General features: G+C 42.6%; 1 long non-coding RNA gene across 1 annotated transcript in view; it reads left to right on the forward strand.

Annotated features, from left to right (window-relative positions):
- Positions 1–20,798, forward strand: part of LOC129485683 (uncharacterized) — a 37,104-nt gene that overhangs the window by 3,367 nt on the left and 12,939 nt on the right. Inside the window, exon 2 of the long non-coding RNA XR_008658766.2 lies at positions 1,131–1,212. This is a non-coding gene — a long non-coding RNA (uncharacterized lncRNA). The remainder of the gene's footprint in view (positions 1–1,130; positions 1,213–20,798) is intronic.

Below are 20,798 nucleotides of genomic sequence, written 5' to 3' on the forward strand. Positions count from 1 at the left end.
TAAAAGCTCTTTATATAATAAAGATATGATGCCTTTGCCTGTCATTTTTGCTGCATGCATTTTCCTGTCTTTTCTGTGTACAGATGTGCTGAATTTTCCTGCTGCCAATTCTGTCCATCTCTTTCTTTGTGATCTTTTCTGATGCCTCTAGATTTAACCAGACCTTCCCAGAGGTCTGATAAATATTCATGTTTTTTCCCCTCTGTGGTTTGATTTTTTAAAACATTCAATTCTTTAGTGCACCTGGAACGCATTTCAGTGCACAGTACGGCAAGGAAGGGTCTAACTGCAGGTTTATAAGTTGCAAGAAGTCATTTACACCCCCTTCTGCCCCATCCTGAGCTGCTTTTTCTTCTCCAGGCCCAAAAGAAGCAAAGATATTATAAGTGACAAGACGTATAAGGCTGAGATCATTTTCCCCCGATTGAAGAGATTATTATCGTTGATGTGCAGAATAGAACATTTACCATGTAGTAGAGTTCTCTTTGCTTTGCACGAATTGTGTCACTGAAATTAGCCATCAGACATCCTCATGGGATAGAAATCATTACCCCTATTTTACAGAGGAGGAAAACTAAGGCTTAAGTGACTTGCTCAAGGTCACACACTGGGGTGATTATTATTTTTTTTTCTTTGCGCACCTCACTTTCTTTGCTTATTCATGACCTTGCCTTCTAGCTATTAACTTAAACCGTGCTTGTTGAAGGTAGAATGACATTAGATGGATTCACTCAAATTAAGGTAGAATTTAAGGTAGAATGACATTAGATGAATTCACTTTTTTTAAAGCCACTTTGAAATATTCAAGAGCCCCCAAAGTAGAAAAAGATACTGAAGAGGGTCCAGAAACTCCCAAAAGAGGTTGACACCATCCCATTGTGATCTTTTCTGATGCTTCTAGATTTAACCAGATCTCATCAGCAGTCCTATAAATATTCTAGTCTTTTCCCCTTGTCACCTTGGTAATTACCATTGTCACCTTGATAAACAAGAAGTTTACATGAACTGACTTTTAGGGGAATTGGCTCCAGGTTCCAGAGTCAGGAGCTCATGTGAATCTAAATACATGGGTGATTGCTAGTGATTTGGGTCAGAAGGGGGATTCTCATTTATTTGCCTTCCTGTTTTAGGAAGATTTTCATTTCTGTGAACTTGGAAGACTACCCAGTGAAGGGAGAAAGAAAAGACTGAGCAGAAAGGAGATGGGAAAATGTGAGTAAACACTGAGTCCCCACCGAGAGACCTGCTGGCATGGTGCAGTGCCTCTTTCGCCTCAGTGTCCTGTAAAATGGGACTACTGACCGACCCCTGCTTTGCAGAACCAGCCATGGTGAGGATCATCTAAAACCGAACCCAGGCACGCCAGGCACCTGACTCTGTTAAGAGCCACCTCTGCATTCTGTCAGGCACTTCCCACATTGGTCCTATGAGGAAAGCCCACCACGAGGATTTGGTGACGTGCCGAGATTGGCCAAGGTGCATATTTGGAAGCAGACTAGAAAAAGCTCCTAAATTAGGAAGGAAAGAGGATGCTGGAGAGGGAAGAAGGAAGACAACCTATTTTGTACCCAAAGGCCCATGTTGGTGTTCTACTCCCCTTCTATAGGTGAGGGAAGAATAAAGGCTGAGGGAAGTGCAGCAGTGAGCTCAGGTTCATAGAGGATTCAGTTCCTGGTCTCTGGGCTACAAAGGCTGGGAGGGAGGGGTCTCAGGCAATAAAGGTGGGGGTACATGTAACATGATGACTTGGTCAGGAATGAAGCACCATCAGGTGGTAAACCCCACAAGGACCCAGGTATCTTGACTCTTAGAAGGGCACTTGGAGACGTTATGGTTTTCCAAGCCAGAAGAGTGACCAGCTCCATGAAAGGTTGGGTATAGGAAGTGACCACACAGCTCAGATCATAGCGCCATATCCTGGAAATAAACGTGTTTTCTAGCCCAGCAAGGTCCTGATTACAGGCTCAATTAAATAGGATAAGCAATAGGTACTTTTAGCTTGGCAAAGTGGTCAAAAACAGGTTGCAAGAACAATCTGGGCCAAGCCATTCCTCCATAAACTACAAAAGAATCCTAATTTCACAGTTCCTTAGCTTTAAACTAATTTAAGTATATTAAACCTTTCAGCATCTATCATCATGGTAGCTGGGCGGCGGGGGTGGGGGTGGGTACAAGTACAAAGACCGGAGTGAGGATAGAGCAATGTGTGAGAAAAACCTGGATTCTGCTATAGCTCTGCTGCCAAGAATATCTCCCTGCCTGGAACAGTTGGAAATGCAAGAGAGTATTTTATGATTTGTCTGTTTGTTTGCCAATTTCAAAGAAATCTTGATGTAGAAAGTTTGAAAAACACATAGAAATATAAAGAAGCAGGAAAAAATCACCCATAATCCTATCATCCAGTAATAACCACTTTACACTGTGGTATTTTTCTCTCTCGAGTTTCTCTCTGGGCTTTTGTTTTTTAAATAAATGTGATACTTGGCTTGAGACCCATCCACTTCCCAAACTGGATGAGATGAGGCCTGTAACATCCTGAAAATATATATATTTCAGATTGTAAAATGTAGTATGCTCATTAGAGAAAATCTAAAAAATTTCAACAAGGATGAAGAAAATTAAATTAAAATTCCACCACTCAGAGAATTAACATTGGGGTGAATTTCCTTCCCATCTTCTTTCTTTACATTTCTTTGATTATCATACACGTGTTTACCTAATTTTGCATTCCACTTTTTTTCCTTAACATTATATCATGAGCGTTTCCTCCCGTTATTGCACATTCTTTCAAGGCTACATAATATTCCTGGGTATGGACATTACCTACCTTATTTAACTCTTCCTTTATAATGAATGCTCGATTTTCTGAGCATTGGTTTTTTTTTTTTTTTTTTTTTTTTTTACAAATCTTTGCCCACAGCTCTTTTATTTCTCTAGGATTGATTCCTTCAAGATGAATTACTGGGTGAAAATGGATGAATCTTTTAGAGAATATGAATCTTTTAACACATACTGCTACGTCATCCTTTGGAAGGGCTGTAACTGGAGCAGTGCAGGGGAGTACCCACTCCATTATACCCTTGATTTAACCTTGAGAGTTCTGCCTGTTTTACTGTGCAAAACGCTAATTGAATAGGTGATTGTATCATTTCTGAGCTAGGACCCAAAATGGCTACTGCCTTCACTGGGCATGGCTTTGTGACATTAAGTCAGCCAGTTAACTCTTGACTCCGTTTCCTCATTCTTACCACGACGTGTTCTTTAAATTCAGATGATTTCAGCTTAAAGTTGGAAATATTGGTTCACATTCCAGCTTCAGCTTTTTAAGATTGTATTTCTTAATCTGCAAAATGGGAATAATACCTAGATTACAGAATAATGATGATTAAGAAACAAAACAAAACATCACAACAACAAAATACGTAAATTGCTTAACACCATGCGTGGCACATAGCAGATGTCCAATGAATATTGCAATTAACTTCTTTCCTCTTTTATCCTCAACATAGAAAGCATTTGAAAAGTCAGGAAAAGTAGCATTAATCTATCAGATTTCTAGTTGAAGAGACCAAAGCTCAGAGAAGCGAAGTAACTTGCCTAAAGTCCTGGTAGCTGGTAAAAGACAGCATGAGGTCCACTCCCAAGATCTAAAAGAGGGGACAGCTACAGGGCTAAATACGGCCTAGGCATCTGTTTTATTTGGCCCACATAACCAAAAATAAGTAAGAAAATCAGATAAAATTAAATAAAGACAACGTTTAAAAAGAGGAGCTTTTACATCCATGTATGATTTCTGGTTTCTCTTGAGAAATCATTCAATCCGGTGACGGGGCTGGTGGAGTCCACTGGTGCCTGTCCCCTTTGCAGAGGCCACGCATTTCCAGTTCTCCAGGTCTACACTGGGTGTCCGTGGGTTTGAGATACTGCCTGGCTCCTGGGTGCACTGGTGTTTGCGACCCCTGCGCTGACCCACTGTGATATTTCCATGTAGGGCTTCTGGCTACCTCCCAGGGTACGCGCTCCCGCTAACCTCAGACGGCGCAGGCCTGGACGCCCGCCCCGAGGCCGGAGAATTGCCCACCGAGCCAGGTCCTGCGGAGGCCCGTTGTAGTCAAAGAATGTGAACGTACATTGTTCTCCGCCCAGCCGCATTCATGCGGGGTGAGCTCACCCTGGCCCGCTGCCTCCTTCCCCCAATCTCTCCAATTAAAAACATATTACCTTCCTGCTCCGCCCGGAGCAGCCCTGGGCCGCAGCTTTATTTTATAAACACATTTAGACAAGTTCAAAAAGGAATGATTCATGCTGGACCTGAGCACTCCTAAAGGCGAGGGCTGCTGAGCATTTTCACAGGGCACGCATCCTGAGCCGGACCAGGCCCGGCCCTCGGGGGGTATCATCTCTCCCGCTCGAAGGCCGAGATTACCTGGCCGCAGCTGGAAGGACTTACCCACAAGGCCACCTTTCGGCACCCCCAGCGCAGCCTCAGTCAGGGGCTGCGCCCAGACCAGATCTAGCCACCGGGGGCTCCCGGAGGGGAAGGGCTCAGGCCCTGCCCCTCCCCCGCAGGGAGGCTTCCTCTGATCCCCAATCCTGTCCCCCAACCCCAGTGACCCCTCCTCCTCTCTCCTGAGCGGCTCAGCTCAGAGGCTTCCAGGCCCACCCTACCACCCTGGGTGAATTACCTCCTTCAACCCACTCCATGCAGCACTCCTGGAAGGTGCACCCTGGAGGATCTTTTATGCTCTTTCCACAGAGCCAGGCTTAGTGTCTGGCACAAGGAAGGGCACGCGGCAGGTGTCAGATAGAATCATAGTAGTAAGAATGAGGAGCTTGTTGAACAGACAGCATTGAGAGGGTGCCAGGCACATACTTAGTAATTTACATATATTCTTTCATTTAATCATCACAAGAACCCTATGAAGTAGGTGCTGTTTGTGACAAGGCCGTTTCACAGATGAGGAAATTAAAGAGTGGCGGGATTTGGTTTCAACTGAACTCTACCCACAGGGTCAACCTTAGCTGTCAAAAGTGAAAGAGCATTGGCCATTGGGTCTTGTCACTTGATTTGACAGGTCTACAGACGGAGACCTGGACAGGGAAAGACGCCCCTGAGACTGTAAAGGATGGAGCAGCCTCAGCAGGAGCCCCAGCTCCCTGCCTCTGTGGGGCACTGCATCGTGCCAGCCCCTGGCATCACGCCTGACACATAGTAGGAATTCAGTGGATATTTCTGAAGGAGTGAATTTTTTGTGGCACTCCCCCTCAGACCTCAGTTACCCCGACTGTATCTTACTCATATCTGAATCCCCAGTGTCCAGCAGCAGACGTAGCACAAAGTAGGTTCTCTAATGATATCTGTTGAAGCAATGGATCAGCATCTGATTGTGCCATTAGCCACCGCACTTTAATCCTTCATTATTAGTTTATGGTTACTGGGTTATTAATTTTCTCTCCTCAGCTGAAGGGTAAACATGGGATCTTCTCCCTCCTGTGTAGGCACAGCTATGCTTAGCACACAGAGGTGCTAATTCCATGGATGATTACTCACTGGTTCTTGCCCTCATTACTCTCTATTGAGCACCTACTATGTGCCAGTACTGTGCCAGGTTCTGGCCAAGAGGTGTGATACAAAGGCAAATCCAACCATGACCCACCCCCAGGAATGACCACGGTAGCATCCCTCAGCAGCTGTCTCTGCCCATGCTCACTGTGACCGTGAGGGATAGGACTGTGGGGGCCTCGTCTGACTTCAGAGGAGTCTGGGATGAGGAAGTTGTCCAAAGTCCTTGGTCTTCTCTGCCCATTCTTCACCAGTCTTCCTAACCCCAATCAGTCAAGTGGTGCCAATCACCAGGAGCAGGAAGTTGCCAACTGTATTCTGCTCATTGATCCAGTCACTCAACAAACCTTTATTATGTGTCCACTGTGTGCCAAGTCCTGTAGTTGTAAGAAATAGACTGCACTTGGCTGGGCGCGGTGGTTCATGCCTATAATCCCAGCCCTTTGGGAGGCTGAGGTGAACGGATTGCTTGAGCACAGGAGTTCAAGACCAGCCTAGGCAACATGGTGAAACTCCGTCTCTACTAAGAATGCAAAAATTAGCTGGGCATGGTGGCGCATGCATGTAGTCCCAGCTACTTCGCGGGGCTGAGGCAGGAGGATCACCTGAGCCTTGGGAGGTGATCGTGCCACTGTACTCCAGCCTGTGGGACAGAGACCCTGTCTCAAAAAAAAAAAAAAGGAAAGGAAAAAGAAAAAAGAAAGACAGAAATAGCCCGCACTCAGGAACAACCTTGCCAGAAGTGCCTGTATTCATTGGAAGGCTCTTGGGGCCCAGTGACAAAACGTAGGCTCAGGCAAAGGGGAAACTGATGAGCACCTATCATTAAACACAGGGATGGCCTCAAGCACTGCAAAGAGTCTTTCTCTATATATCAATCTTCGCCTCTTCTTCTTAGGGCTGGCCTTTTTTCCCTTGTCACAATAAGATCATGGCCACTGTCAATATTAGGGCTTGGGATTCTCAACCTCACCCCCTTATCAGTCTAAATAGAAAATCCTCAGGGAAGCTGAAAACAGAAGAGAAGGTGCTGCTCCGACAACATAACAGAGTGGGTGACAATACGCCTGTTTCTAGGTTGCCCTTTTAGTGTCCTTGCCCTATTTCATCTTGATTCCTATATCTAAGAGCCTGATTCATAGATGATTTGATGGTAAGGTGAATGAGTTACATGATTTTGGTTGTAAGTAGATTTTCTAAAAATAATTGTTGTTGGGAAGGGTATTCTAGAGCTCTCATAGAATTCAAAGATGCACAGAACAATGAGTCACAGAAAAGAAGGACCTCGGTGGCCACGGGTCTTCCATGCTTGGGGTTCACAGAACCTTTTCCTTATAGCATCACCATTTATGGGATTCACCTCCAACAACAACCAGCCTCAGTAGTTCCAGCAACTACCAGTTCAGTTCCAAATGTCAGATCCATGGGGAAAAATTGGAATCGGCCTGGTGTGGATCACTTGCTCACTCTGTGCCAAAGAGCAGGTTCAAGAGGTCAGGTCACATTGTACTAATATGACAACTCTTATCGGAGCCCTGGGTGGAGGATGAAGCCCAGGTGATGGTTTCCAGAAGATGGTGATGAGCAACCAAGCCACAGAGCAGAGAGCACTGGCTGGCAGGGGCACCCTGATTTTTGGTAAAAGCTCTTCCATTGGGAAAATCCAGGTTCCCTGCCTTCCAGGGAAACCACTTGGCTTAGAGGAATCAACAGGGGTTTGGGAGTCTAAATTGGATATAAATCCTTGTTCCACTGCTTCCTAGGTGTGTGACCTTGAAGACATCGCTTCCCCTCTCTAAGTCTCAGTTTCCTCGGGTATAGAATGGAAGTAGTAATGCCTCCTTTGTGAAGGGTGATGTGGGACTTGAATATATCCAACATATTAGGTGCCTGGAGCCTGGTAAATGCTGAATAAGCAAGTTGACTTATTTTCCCTCTCAAGGATTTTGTGTTTGTGACAATGAATATGCTTGACATCTGAAACAATAAGATATAAGACTCAAATTCAATTCTTCCAGAAGCCTGACAGTGACATAAATGAATTAAGAGGGCCCAGTTTAAGGAAAGGCCAAGCAAGGGAACTGACACTGAGCTCAATGTCTTGAAGTGGTAGGGAAAGAGGCACAGCAGAGAGCACGCACCTTATACAGGCCACAGCCATGACCCTTCCAGCCAAGCGCTGCCATGCAGGAAGGTGCGGCCTGTGTTGTCAGATCTTTGAGCTTTTAAGGAAAAGTCAGAAATCAGATGTTCACAGGAAAGTTTCTAACTTTTAAATATTGGCAACGAATTCAAAATTTTAAAAATTAGTAACATCAAGAGAATGGAAAAACAAACTACAGACTAGGAGGAAATATTTGCGAAAGATATATCTGATAAAGAAATCAGATTATTAATCCAAACTCTACAGAGAACTCATACAACTTAACAATAAGAAAATGAACAACCAATTAAAAGATGGGGAAAGAGCTGAACAGACACCTCACCAGAGGAAATATACAGATGGCAAATAAGCATATACGAAAAGATGTTCCACATCATATGTCATTAGGGAATTGCAAGTTAAACAACAATGAGATACCACTAACTGCCTATGCAAATGGCTAAAATCCAAAACACTGACAACAACAAATGTTGGCGAGGATGTGCGGCAGCAGGAAGTCTCATTCATGGCTGGTGGAAATGCAAAATGGTACAGCCCCTTTGGAAGACAGTTTGTCAGCTTCTTACAAACCAAACATACTCTTACCATATGATCCAACAATTGCACTCCTTGGTATTTACTCAAAGCAGATCCAAACTAACGTCCTCACAAAAGCCTGCATGTTTACAGCAGCTTTGTTCATAACTGCCAAAATGTAGAAGCAACCAGATGCCTTTCAATAGGTGAGTGGATACATAAACTGTGGTACATCCAGACAATGAAATATTATTCAGTGCTAAAAAAAAAAAAAAGAGCTATCAAGCCATGAAAAGACAGGGAGGAAACTTAAATGCATATTACCAAGTGAAAGAAGCCAATTTGAAAAGGCTACATACTGTATGATTCCAAGGGAGTGACATTCAGGAAAAGGCAAAACTATGGAGACAGTAAAAAGATAACCAGCTGCCAGGGATTAAAGGGAGGGAAGGAGGGATGAATATGTGCAGCACAAAGGACCTTTAGGGAAGTGAAATGCCTCCACATGATAGTGTAATAGGGAATACATGTCACTGTATATCTGTCCAGACCCGTACAATGTACAACACCAAGAGTGAGCCTTAATGTAAACTGTGGTCTCTGGGCGATACATCAGTGTCAGGGTAGATTCGTCAGTTGTAACTAATGTACCTTCTAGTGGGGACATTGATAATGGGGGAGGCTCTGCGTGTGCTGGGGCAGTGGAGTAAGGAAAATCTCTGTACCTGCCTCTCCATTTTGCTGTGAACCTAAAACTGCTCCCAAAAAAATCAAATCTATTAATTAAAAAAAAAAAAAAAGGGTAGGCTGGGTGTGGTGGCTCCCACTTGTAATCCCAGCATCTTGGGATGCCAAGGTGGTGGATCACCTGAGGTCAGGAGTTCGAGACCAGCCTGACCAATATGGTGAAACCCCGTCTTTACTAAAAATACAAAAATTAGCCAGGCATGGTGGTGTGCACCTGTAGTCCCAGCCACTTGGGAGGCTGAGACAGGAGAATCGCTTGAACCCGGAAGGTGAAGGTTGCAGTGAGCTGAGATCCCGTCACTGCACTCCAGCCTAGAGTACAAAGAGAGACTCTGTCTCAAAAAAAAAAAAAAAAAAAAAGAGTAACAACCTACCTATCAGCCGGATTTGACCTGAGGACCCTTGGGCTGCCAGTGTATGATTCCTGAGAAACAGAGCCCACCTTCTCAAAGCCAAGCACCACCTGGTTTCAGGACTTCATCTTTCCAACCAGGTACACATATCAGGTGAAAGTGTCTTCACATTTCTAGGTTGTAGTCACCATCAGAGATGCCTGTACCTGCCCATCAGATGTTCTAATTAGCACAAAATAATAAAAGTGGCCATATGGAGGTAAAGCAGTTCTAGGCCCCAGCCCAGGCAACCTGCCTGGAGTTCAGTGACAGTCCTTAGGTTCTGGAATAAAGAACAGCTGAAGACCTCATCACTGCCTTCTTAACCTGAATGTCTAGCCTGGAATGTCTGTGGTAATTAAGGAAAAAAAAGAGAATCCTGAGAGGGGACACGAGGGCCAGACAGGGAAGATCCTCTTTAATCCCAGTTATGGAGACAGGGGATGGTCCTGCTGCTTGGAGCCCTGTGGAGGGAGTGGTGTTGGTGGCCCATGGTGTAGGGGTGAATGCAGCTTAGGGAGCCACCATGAAGCTGACTGGAAGGCTTTGCAGGGTCCTGAGCAAAGACCAACACACTCTGTCCCCCACTAAGTTACCTCGGCCTGGGTCTCAAAATTACACCAAAGCACTGCTTCAGTCAGGTGACCAAGGTCAATATCAGCAACACCAATCACACTGACAGCATGTACTCTTATAAGACATGATGAAAGTGGCACTTTACCTCTGTGATCTTTTTCTCCAAAACCCCAGTCTAATTACCAGAAAAATATCAGGCAAATGCCAATAGAGGGGCATCCTACAAAGTGCCTGACCAGAACTTACCAAACTGTCAAGGTCGTCAGAAGTAATGAAAGTCTGAGAAACTGTCACAGCCAAGAGGAACCTGAGGAGACATAACGACGAAATGTTGATGATGAAATGTGATATGATGACCCGCATAGGGTCCTGGAACAGAAAAAGAACATTAGGTAAAAACTAAGGAAGTCTGAGTGAACTATGAGCTTTAGTTAATAATATAAACTATGAGCTTTAGTTAATCATATAGTGTCAACATTGGTTCACTAATTGTAACAAATGAACCGCATTAATGTGAGATGTAAGGGGAGGCTGTGCAGGTGTTGGCGGGAGAAGAGGTGATAGACAAGAACTCTGTACTATCGGCACAATTTTTCCGTAAATCTAAAACTATTCTAAAAAGTAAACATTATTAATTGAAGTCTATTCATTTAAAAAATCATGCACACAGTGAAGACTTTGAAGTCAGATAACCAGATAACCTGGATTTGCATGTTGGCTTTAATACAACTTTTGGGCTGGGCAACCTTGGGCAAATTATTTTAACCTCTTTACGCCTCTGTTTCATCATTTGCAGTGTAGGGCCAAGAATAGTTTTAAATGTTTTTTAACTCACTGGGTTGTTTGGAGAATAAAAGAATGTGTTGCCTGTGGAGTGTTTGGCTCCGTGCCTGCTACATATATAGCACTCATTCAGTGATAAGTATTACTATAGGCATATATTCACATACACATGTACTGGGGTTATTACTGATGCAGGGTTTATTTTTATTGTTCTATTTTATTATTTTTTAAAAGCAAAAACTGCCATTTTTAAAAGTGTCATCCAGTTCTGTTCCTAGCATAAAAGGTCTTTTGTGTTTAAGCCAAAAGCACTTGAATTGTTTTTCTAATTATGTGGGCATCAGACAAGCAGACATTCACTGTTTGGGTTTGAATTTAGGTTTTGGTAGGGGGTAGGTATTTGTCTTCATCAGAGCCGAGGGCTTCGGCCTTTTAGTGGACTCCATTTCCCCGGCTACTCCTTCCTACTTCATGGGGCTTGAGGGTCACTGGGAGGAAGGTGAGGCTATCTGCATAAAGGCCCAGAGGACTTCTGGAAGGAATGGGACTGAGACTCCAACACTCATCTTTGAGGTTCAAAGTTGTGAGAAGGCCTCTGATGACGGACAGCACTTGACCAAAAGCTCCCTCACCCCGTCCAGCCAGACAGGTGGTCTGGCTTAGGAACCCAAGCTCAACACTGTGGATAGGTGAGGCCGCCAGTGTGCCAATGCTGAACACAGCCCTGTGGGTCCAGCACCTGGCTTCGCCTCCTTTGGCACAGAGGCCTATTGAGCACACCACTAGAACCATGGGACTTCCTGTCCCATTCTACACTGAGAAATGCTGAGCTGCCGAAGTCACCACTGCCGCAGACAAAACCCCACACACCGCCTGTTTCTCTGCCGCGCCCCACATGGGGTGAGAGAGACCTTGCATGTGAGTCTTAAGCTCTCTGTTTTATCCAGAAACGTCATGTGGCTGCAGCCAAGGACACTGTCAGACCTCCCAGTTCCCTCTTCCAGAAGATAGTGACCAGGCCTTATGTCCTGGTCCAAGTAGGCCCTGGACAACTTGATCATCACAGAAGGGCCACTGGGGAGAAATGACTTTTCTACAGTAAGCAGGAGATACTATAATTTGGCTCTTAGCAGAAATATGACCTCATTTGGTGCCTTGAGCTGGAGGACTGTGCACTGGTTACCTGCAGAAGTGTCCACACACACAGACACTTGTAAACACACTTACGCATGTGCACTATGCACACACATGTACGTGCAGACATATGCTGCCCGCACTGCTTATTGTCTTGGCAAGAAAAGTTCTTTTTTGCACTCAGCTTTTCTTCCCAAGTCTTGGATTCTTGGAAAGGGACTGCAGCTGGGGATGGGGGGTGGGGAAGGAACAGAGGAGTGGCAGGCCATGTGGAGAGAAGCTAATTTGTTTCTGCAGTCGACAGATGGGGTGAGGACAAATTACACAGTGGGTACTAAAACTCCTTTTTAAATTCAACAATATTTGCAAACTGATCTGAGCCCCCCAGAAGCAATAAGAGCAAGTGTACAATCTGAGAACCAGTTCCAATGTCTCTTAAGGGCGGGGCTATTTAAAAACCTTTAAAGGATGCGTGGCCTGTAGTGTGTATATCGCCACGTAAATATTAGCCACAGCCTCATAGGGTCAGTAGGAAAAAAAAATGATAGATACATCTTGGATGTACAGAGAGTTTCCTGCTACAAATAGATGTGAGACCCTTTGGATATTCTAAAATGACTAAATTTAAGGTATAAAAGAAAAAACTATTTTTTTTTTGGTCATTTTTTGGTCATTGTAAAACAATGTATGTTAGTTGTAGAAAACTTAGAAAAGTATGAATAGTAAAATTTCCTCCACCCAGAGAGATTGGGTGTTATTTTAAATAAATATTTATAAATATCATTGACTCTTGAGTATATATACACCCAAACTAGGTAGAGCTATAACTGTATCTGTATGACTTGCAAATATTGTTACATAAACAGGAGGTACTGAGCATTTTCTCCGGTGACTTGAAATAATGTTAGTGTCCGTCTCTGCAAGCGTGATCACACAGATCTTTTTAAGCCATGAGAATACTTAGGAAAGAGAACAGAATTGGCTGCCCCACCCCCAACCTCCTCCATCCCTCCTGATCCCCCCGCCCCACTCTCCCCATCCCCACTGCCTAGAAGAGTGGGCTGCTGCGGTGAGCTTGGATATTCGGCATCCTCGGAACTTTTGTGCACATCTGGAGGAATGGTTATGAAGATTAATGTCATGCTCAGTGTCAGAACTCCCCCTGACATTTCCTCAGTTTATCCAAACAATTTAGGGGAGCTCTCTGGGGATTAGGAACCACACTCAGCAGTGCAAGGCCGACACTTAACCTCTTGAATTCTCATCTCCCTGGAGACACGCGTGCAAGTTTTATTCTTTAATTGCTAAAACAATGAGGTCGTGTACAAAACCAATACAGCAAGAGCTTGAGATAGTTTCAGGCAAGTATGCGAAAAAGGAAAATCTGGACCCACTGGGTTTATGGAAATTATATTAATATCTTTAAGCAAGGTTTGAAAGCCAATAGGAATGGAAACGAAATGGTAAATTCATGTTTTTGAAACCATTATGTGTGTTACACAGGATCTTGAAGCAAATGAAGTACTTTAAGTGTGATTCAGAGAATAGTTTGTTATCTTTTTCTACTATGGGAAGAGATTTAGCTTCATTTTAAACCAGTTAAAGGCTGTTTAAAAATTATTTCTCTTTATGAATAATGTATGTCATGTAACCAGTATGTCTTCCGTATTGCTTTGGCTGCCAGGGGGCCCAGGAACTCATCGATTCAACTTAAATTACTGCATAGGTCTTGCGTATCTATGTTGTAATATTCCCTCTGGTTTTGATTCTTTTGATTTTTTTCCCCTGATCCTGGTTTTTATCTAGTTAGAGTTTTGTTTTATTGCATGTATTTTTTTGTAAGCCACCTCAAATCTTTTGTTAGATAGATTTGTAGATCAAAACAACTTGGATTTGTGGTTTAGTTTAAGAAGAAATGAACATTTTGGTTTGGTTTTGGAGTTCAGCAAATTAGTGTGATTAGCTCTGATTTGAGGTTTACAGTTCTATTACGTTAAAGTCCTTGGTATTTAATACATCAAAGGGCCTGAGAGCTTGCACTTAACCTCCTGCGTGTTAACACTACACAGTGCATTGCATGTCTGTTTCCAATGATCACTGGGTAAGAAGCTCTTGGAGATTCCGTCCTGGAATCTTGCTCACCCTTTAGGCATGGTGGGATGGATGTATGAGGCCCAGTTTTCAAACAGAGTCAATGAAGAGTTGAGGAAGGAAAGTGACCATACTTGCTCCAAAATTTCCCTGTGTTTTTGCTTTTAAGGAGATGAAAACCCAAATCTTCTGTATGCAAGAGGATAACATGTCCTACTTTGCTCAGTATTCTACTTCCTATTATAGCAATTCCAGAATCATCCACCAAGGTCACACGGAGAGGTTCTTACATCCTACACCTGTCCACCTTTCCAGGAGTCAGGAACCTTCCCCCCAGGGAAAGGAGAAGCTCTGGCATGAGAGATAGCAGATAGCATAGTCTCCCCAGGGAGGAGGAAAGATCGTAAACAAGGCTTGGGCTTGAATTCCAGAGCTTTGACTGTCCACGTTGGCTCTGGTGGGTCCCCCAGGGAAGCCCTTGGATTCCGTCCAAGACCACTAATTTATGTTAACACCTAGACAGTGGATGCTTGTTGGGGTGGAATCAGGCACACTGGGTTCTGGTTGCTGCAAGGACACTCGCTCTTAGTCAGACCTCATGCCAACTCCTTAATATCTCTGTGTCTTTACTTCTCCAAGGCCCAACAGAGGGGTGAGGAGGCTGACAGAAGGGAATCCATTCATCTTGACCTCTGCTGTTTTTCAGAGACCATGTTTTCCACTTACCAGCCTCCTCATTTATTAGCTGCATGGCCTTGAGCAAATGACTTCATCTCCCTGAGACTTTGTTTCCTCATCTGAATGTGGAAATGATCTATTGATCATGAAGCTAACGAAGCTTAGGGCTCAGGGCCCCTCCCTTTGCGCAGGTTTTCTCCAAAGCCCTGGAAGAGGGCTGACAATGTGTTCACTTGGTCACATGTTTTGGCAAAATTTGTAAAAGCAAGATACTTTAGTCCCAATTGGTCAAGACTACTGTCCCTTTCCACGTGATTTCCTCTTTAATACTTTGCCATAATCATTTTTGGAATCAGGCTAAGGTGAAGATGAGTTGGGCTACCTCTGATCCGAGTTTAGTTAAATATATTTGAGTAGTTGCCTTTCTTTTTTTTTTTTTTTTTTGACAGAATCTCATTCTGTCACCAGGCTGGAGTGCAGTGGCGCGATCTTGGCTCACTACAACCTCCACCTCCCGGGTTCAAGCGATCCTCCTGCCTCAGCCTCTGAGTAGCTGGGACTACAGGCACATGCCACTATGTCCGGCTCATTTTTGTAATTTTAGTAGAGACGTTGTTGGCCAGGCTGGTCTCAAACTCCCGACCTCAGGTGATCCGGCCACCTCAACCTCCCAAAGTGCTGGGATTACAGGCATGAGCCACCATGCCCGGCCTGTGTAGCTGACTTTCTAGGATAGGAATGGCTTCCAGTAATACTCCCACTTCTGCTTAAATACTCCTGCTTTCCCTTCAATAATCCCACTGTCCAAGACATGGTATTCCTAGAAGCCGTCTAGCAAGATGAAATTTTTCTAGAATGTCTCACACCAGAAATATGTGGGTAGTGGAAGAGGAACAAAGTTTGAAATATATGGAGTCAGAGGATAGTCTGTGAAAAAAAAAACAAAAACAAACAAAAAAAACTTCCAATCATCAGACATGTAAAACTGTAAGCAGGCAATTTGGTTTCTGTAGATATATAATTAAAATAGAAGTTCTTTCTTCTCAGAAACATGCCCAGTAATTCAGCCTATGAAATTATAAAGTCACCATTCTTTTTTTCTTCTTTCAATGGGAACCATGTAAAAAAATCATTTATTTTTTGTCTGTGGAGCACAAACCAATAACAGAACTACAAACAGCTAGTATATTTTTGTGTGAATTTGCCTGTTTTTGCATCTCAACTCTCAATAAAAAAAAAAAATTCAACCATGCTAAAGGAAAGATTGAATTACCTCTCTATTCTTTCCATAGGAAATAATAACACATCTTTGTCATATGAAAAGATGATCAAAGAGTATGTGGCCAAAAATAGAGGGATAAAAGTATTATAGAGGAATGCTAGGCAATATTTTAATTAAAATATTATGTAAATTTTATAGCTTTCATGATGTTTGCGGTATCTGTCAGCTTTTTAAAATATGAAATATGTGTGATTTCTTTTCGTACACTAAAATATTCACTTTTGATTTTTATTCATAATTTCGTAAGCCTCAGGGTATAATCTGGCTACTCTTCTGAAAATGGGCATAGTTACACCTGCTTTGCAGACAGATGGGAGATGTTCTTATGAGCTGTGTGTAAAGGCTTCCCTGACCCAGGACTGGACTGCTTAGTAGATAGCAGTTATCGTTATTCTTATTATTATTATTTTATTGTACTTTAAGTTTTAGGGTACATGTGCACAACGTGCAGGTTTGTTACATATATATGCATGTGCCATGTTGGTGTGCTGCACCCATTAACTCGTCATTTAGCATTAGGTGTATCTCCTAATGCTGTCCCTCCCCCCTCCCCCATCCCACAACAGGCCCCGGTGTGTGATGTTCCCCTTCCTGTGTCCATGTGTTTTCATTGTTCAATTCCCACCTATGAGTGAGAACATGCGGTGTTTGGTTTTTTGTCCTTGTGATAGTTTGCTGAGAATGATGGTTTCCAGTTTCATCCATGTCCCTACAAAGGATATGAACTCATCATTTTTTACGGCTGCATAGTATTCCATGGTGTATACGTGCCACATTTTCTTAATCCAGTCTATCGTTGATGGACAGTTGGGTTGGTTCCAAGTCTTTGCTATTATTATGATGATTATTATCACAGGAGATACAGCAGGAAGTTTCTGTCCGCTAGGAGCTTGGGGAAACCCTTCAGTACTCACAGTGTATTAACTAAACGGAACACTTTCATTCATTTTAAGAGCAGCAGCACGTTTCTGGGGAACATCAAATTTCAGTGCCCTGCTGCACTAGATAGCTATAGTTTTGCACCCAACTCTATCTATCCTCTTCACTCTTTTGAGAAATGTTCCTTTCTCCACACCAGCCTTGTGGCTATGACTCAGTCATCTGTGTTCCCTGGGGTTCTTCCTACTTGGCTATAGTGATTGATCCAAAGTGACCGGATCACTGCTCTGTCTTGAAATTTTTGACCTTGACACTAGAGGGATCAGGTCTTAGTCCTTCTGTGGTAGAGGATCTTAGAAATGTGCTCTCGGTAACTGCTGGTGGCCATGTTCCCAGCCACAAATGTCTGAGAAGGTAAAGTCAGAAATCAGAGGAAAAGAGGCATTCCAAATGAGGAGAGAGAGTCCTGGGGTGCTCAGCTCCCTGGTTCTTATGGCTCCTGAGTTCCCAGATATACTCCTATATTCCCACAGCCATGCTGATTCTCTAATACGTGCCTCTATTTTTTCCTGAAATAGTCGAATTGGCTTTCAGGTAAGACTCATGTCAGCCTACACCCTAGGAAGAAAGGTGAGCTGGAAATGGGCCAGACATTGCAAGATTAAAACTCATTATTGAACCAGTTCAGTTCCTGTTTGAGCTGATTCTGTGCACTTCTATTATAACAGCCCGTCAGAAGCTAAAGAAATCCTCTCTTTGGAGGAAAATAACATCATCTGGAGCTTCTAAAATTTTTTATACGAAAGTTTTCAATACTCAATAAAAAGTTATTGGCCAGGCGTGGTGGCTCATGCCTGTAATCCCAGAACTTTGGGAGGCCAAGGCAGGTGGATCACTTGAGGCCAGGAGTTCAAGACCAGCTTGGACAACATGACAAAACCCCGTCTCTACCAAAAATACAAAAATTAGCTGGGCGTGGTAGCACATGCCTGTAATCCCAGCTACTTGGGAGGCTGAGGCACGAGAATCGCTTGAAACTGGGAAGCAGAGGTTGCAGTAAGCTGAGATTGCACCACTACACTCCAGCCTGAGTGACAGAGTGAGGCCCTGTCTTAAAAAAAAAAAAATTATCAGGCATACCAAGAGAAAAAATATATACAATAGAAACAGGCCCACAGGTGATCTGAGTATTAGAATAATCAGCCATAGACTTTAAAAATTGAGATTAATATATTCAAGAAAATAGATGACAAGTTGAACATTTTCACTAGAGAACTCAATCTTTAGAAAAGAATCACATGAAAATATTAGACATTAAAAATATAATAATTGAAATTAAGAATACAGGCAATGATTTTAATATCAAATTAGATACAGCTAAAGAAAAGTTTAATGACCTGAAAGATGGATTCATAGAAAATATACAAATTGAAGCATAAAGGTTAAAAGAATAGAAATTTAAAAAGCCATAAAATATGTATGAAAATGGTGAAAAGATCTTTCTTACATGCAATTGGAGTCCAAGAGTAGAAAAAAGACAACAAGACAGAAGTCATTTTTAAGAAGATAAACATTTTTTAAAAACCTGATAAAAAGGTCAAACTACAGATTCATGAATCACTAGGAGCTCCAAGCTGAATAAATACAGAGGAAAAACACACCTTAGCACATGAGAGTAAAATTGCTGAAGGCCAAAGACAAAGAGAATTTTAAAAGTAGTTAGAATGAAAATGACACTTGATCATCAAAGAAGCAAACTAAGACTGGAAACTGAAGTGATGTAAACCAAAAGACAATGGAATAACATATTGAGAGTGCTGGGATAAAATTATTGCCGGCATAGTTTATAGCCAGTGAAAATATCCTTTTAAAATGGGGCCTCAAAGACATTTCCAGACAAACAACAACAGAGAATTTGCTATCAGATGACTTGCACCAAAATTAAAAGGAGCTTCCTCACAAACTTCATTTAGAAGTGCTAAAAGAAATACTATCTCAGAAAGATGCACAGAAATGCAGGAAGAATTGACAAGCAATGGAAGGGATAGATATGTAGATAACTCTAGATGAAGTTTGACTGCATAAAATCATGACAATATAGTTGATCCTTGAACATGGGTTTGAACTGCACAGGTCCACTTATGCATGGATTTTTTTCGATAAAATTACACCAGCTGGGCGTGGCGGCTCGCGCCTGTAATCCCAGCACTTTGGGAGACCGAGACGGGTGGATCACAAGGTCAGGAGATCGAGACCATCCTGGCTAACACGGTGAAACCCCGTCTCTACTAAAAATACAAAAAAATTAGCTGGGCGTGGTGGTGGGCCCCTGTAGTCCCAGCTACTCGGGAGGCTGAGGCAGGAGAATGGCGTGAACCCGGGAGGCGGAGCTTGCAGTGAGCCGAGATTACACCACTGTACTCCAGCCTGGGCGACAGAGCAAAGCGAGAATCCATCTCAAAAAAAAAGAAAAAAAAAATTTACACCGAGTGTACCTGCCTCTCCTGCCTCTCCTTATGATAATTCACTTCTACTTAATAAATAGTAAATATATTTTCTCTTCCTTATGATTTTCTTAATGACATTTTCCTTTCTTTAGCTTACCTTATTGTAAGAATACAGTTATAATACATATAACAGACAAAGCAAGTGTTAATTGACTGTTTATGTTATCGGTAAAACTTCCAGTCAACAGTTGGCTATTAAGAGTTAAGCTTCGGGGGATTCAAAAGTTAAATGTAGATTTTCAACTGCACAGGGGATTGGCACCCTGAACCCCAGCATCATTCAAGGGTCAACTGTGATAATATCTTGTGGCATGTTAAATACATGTAGAATAAAAAATATTTGACAGCAATAACATTTAAATTGAAAGAAAGTAAATTAAATTAATAAAATTAACATGTCTTAATTTTGCTGTTTATAAACGGTAATAGTACTGTCATCTAGTAGGCTTCAATAAGACAAGGATGCTTATTGTCATTGTTAAGAAAAGTCCTAAAAGAATAGTATGAGAATGTAAACTACCAACATAATAGAGGGTAAAATTTAAATAACAAATAAATAATTAAATGAAAAGAAGACAAGAAAATCAAGAGAGAAGAACATAAAACAGATGAGACAGATGGAAAACAGATAATGTGATTGTACATATACACCTATAATTCAATATATGGGCACTTACATTAAAGGTGAATAAACTAAGTATTCCTATTAAAAGGTAATGATTGCAAAGCTAGGATTAAAAACAAAAACAAAAATAGAATTACATGCTGCTTGTCAGAGACACATCTTAAATATAACGACCCCGGGAGGTTGAGTGAGTGAAAGGATGAAAAAAAACGTTCCCTGCAAATGAACTAGGCTACTAGTTGCCAATGTTATTGGCAAAGGCAACTTTAAAGCAGAAATAAAGAGGGACAGTAATAAAAATGATAAATGATAATAAAAAGCGTCACTCCGCTGGAGACACATAATTCGAAACGAGTATGTGTCTCACAACAAAACTTCAAAAATGAAGCAAAAACTGGCCCAGCGCGGTGGCTCATGCCTGTAATCCCAGCACTTTGGGAGGCAGAGGTGGGCAGATCACCTGAGGTCAGGAGTTCGAGACTAGCCTGGCCAACATGGTGAAACCCCGTCTCTACTAAAAATACAAAAGAAAATTAGCCAGGCATGGTGGTGTGTGCCTCTAATCCCAGCTACTTGGGAGGCTGAGGCAAAAGAATTGCTTGAACCCGGGAGGTGGAGGTTTCAGTGAACCGACATCACGCCACTACATTCCAGCCTGAGTGACAGAGGGACTCCATCTCAAAAAAAAAAAAAAAAAAAAAAGCAAAAACTGACAGAACCAAAAGGAGAGAGAGAGAGAAATCCAAAACTATGGTGGGGCTTTTAACACACATTTCTCAGTGACTGACAGAAAATAGCAGATGGAATCAGTGAAGACAGAGAGGACCTGAATAACACAATTAACAAACTGGGATGACCTGA

The sequence above is a fragment of the Symphalangus syndactylus genome, chromosome 7 (assembly GCF_028878055.3).
Source record: "Symphalangus syndactylus isolate Jambi chromosome 7, NHGRI_mSymSyn1-v2.1_pri, whole genome shotgun sequence".
NCBI classification, from domain to species: domain Eukaryota; kingdom Metazoa; phylum Chordata; class Mammalia; order Primates; family Hylobatidae; genus Symphalangus; species Symphalangus syndactylus.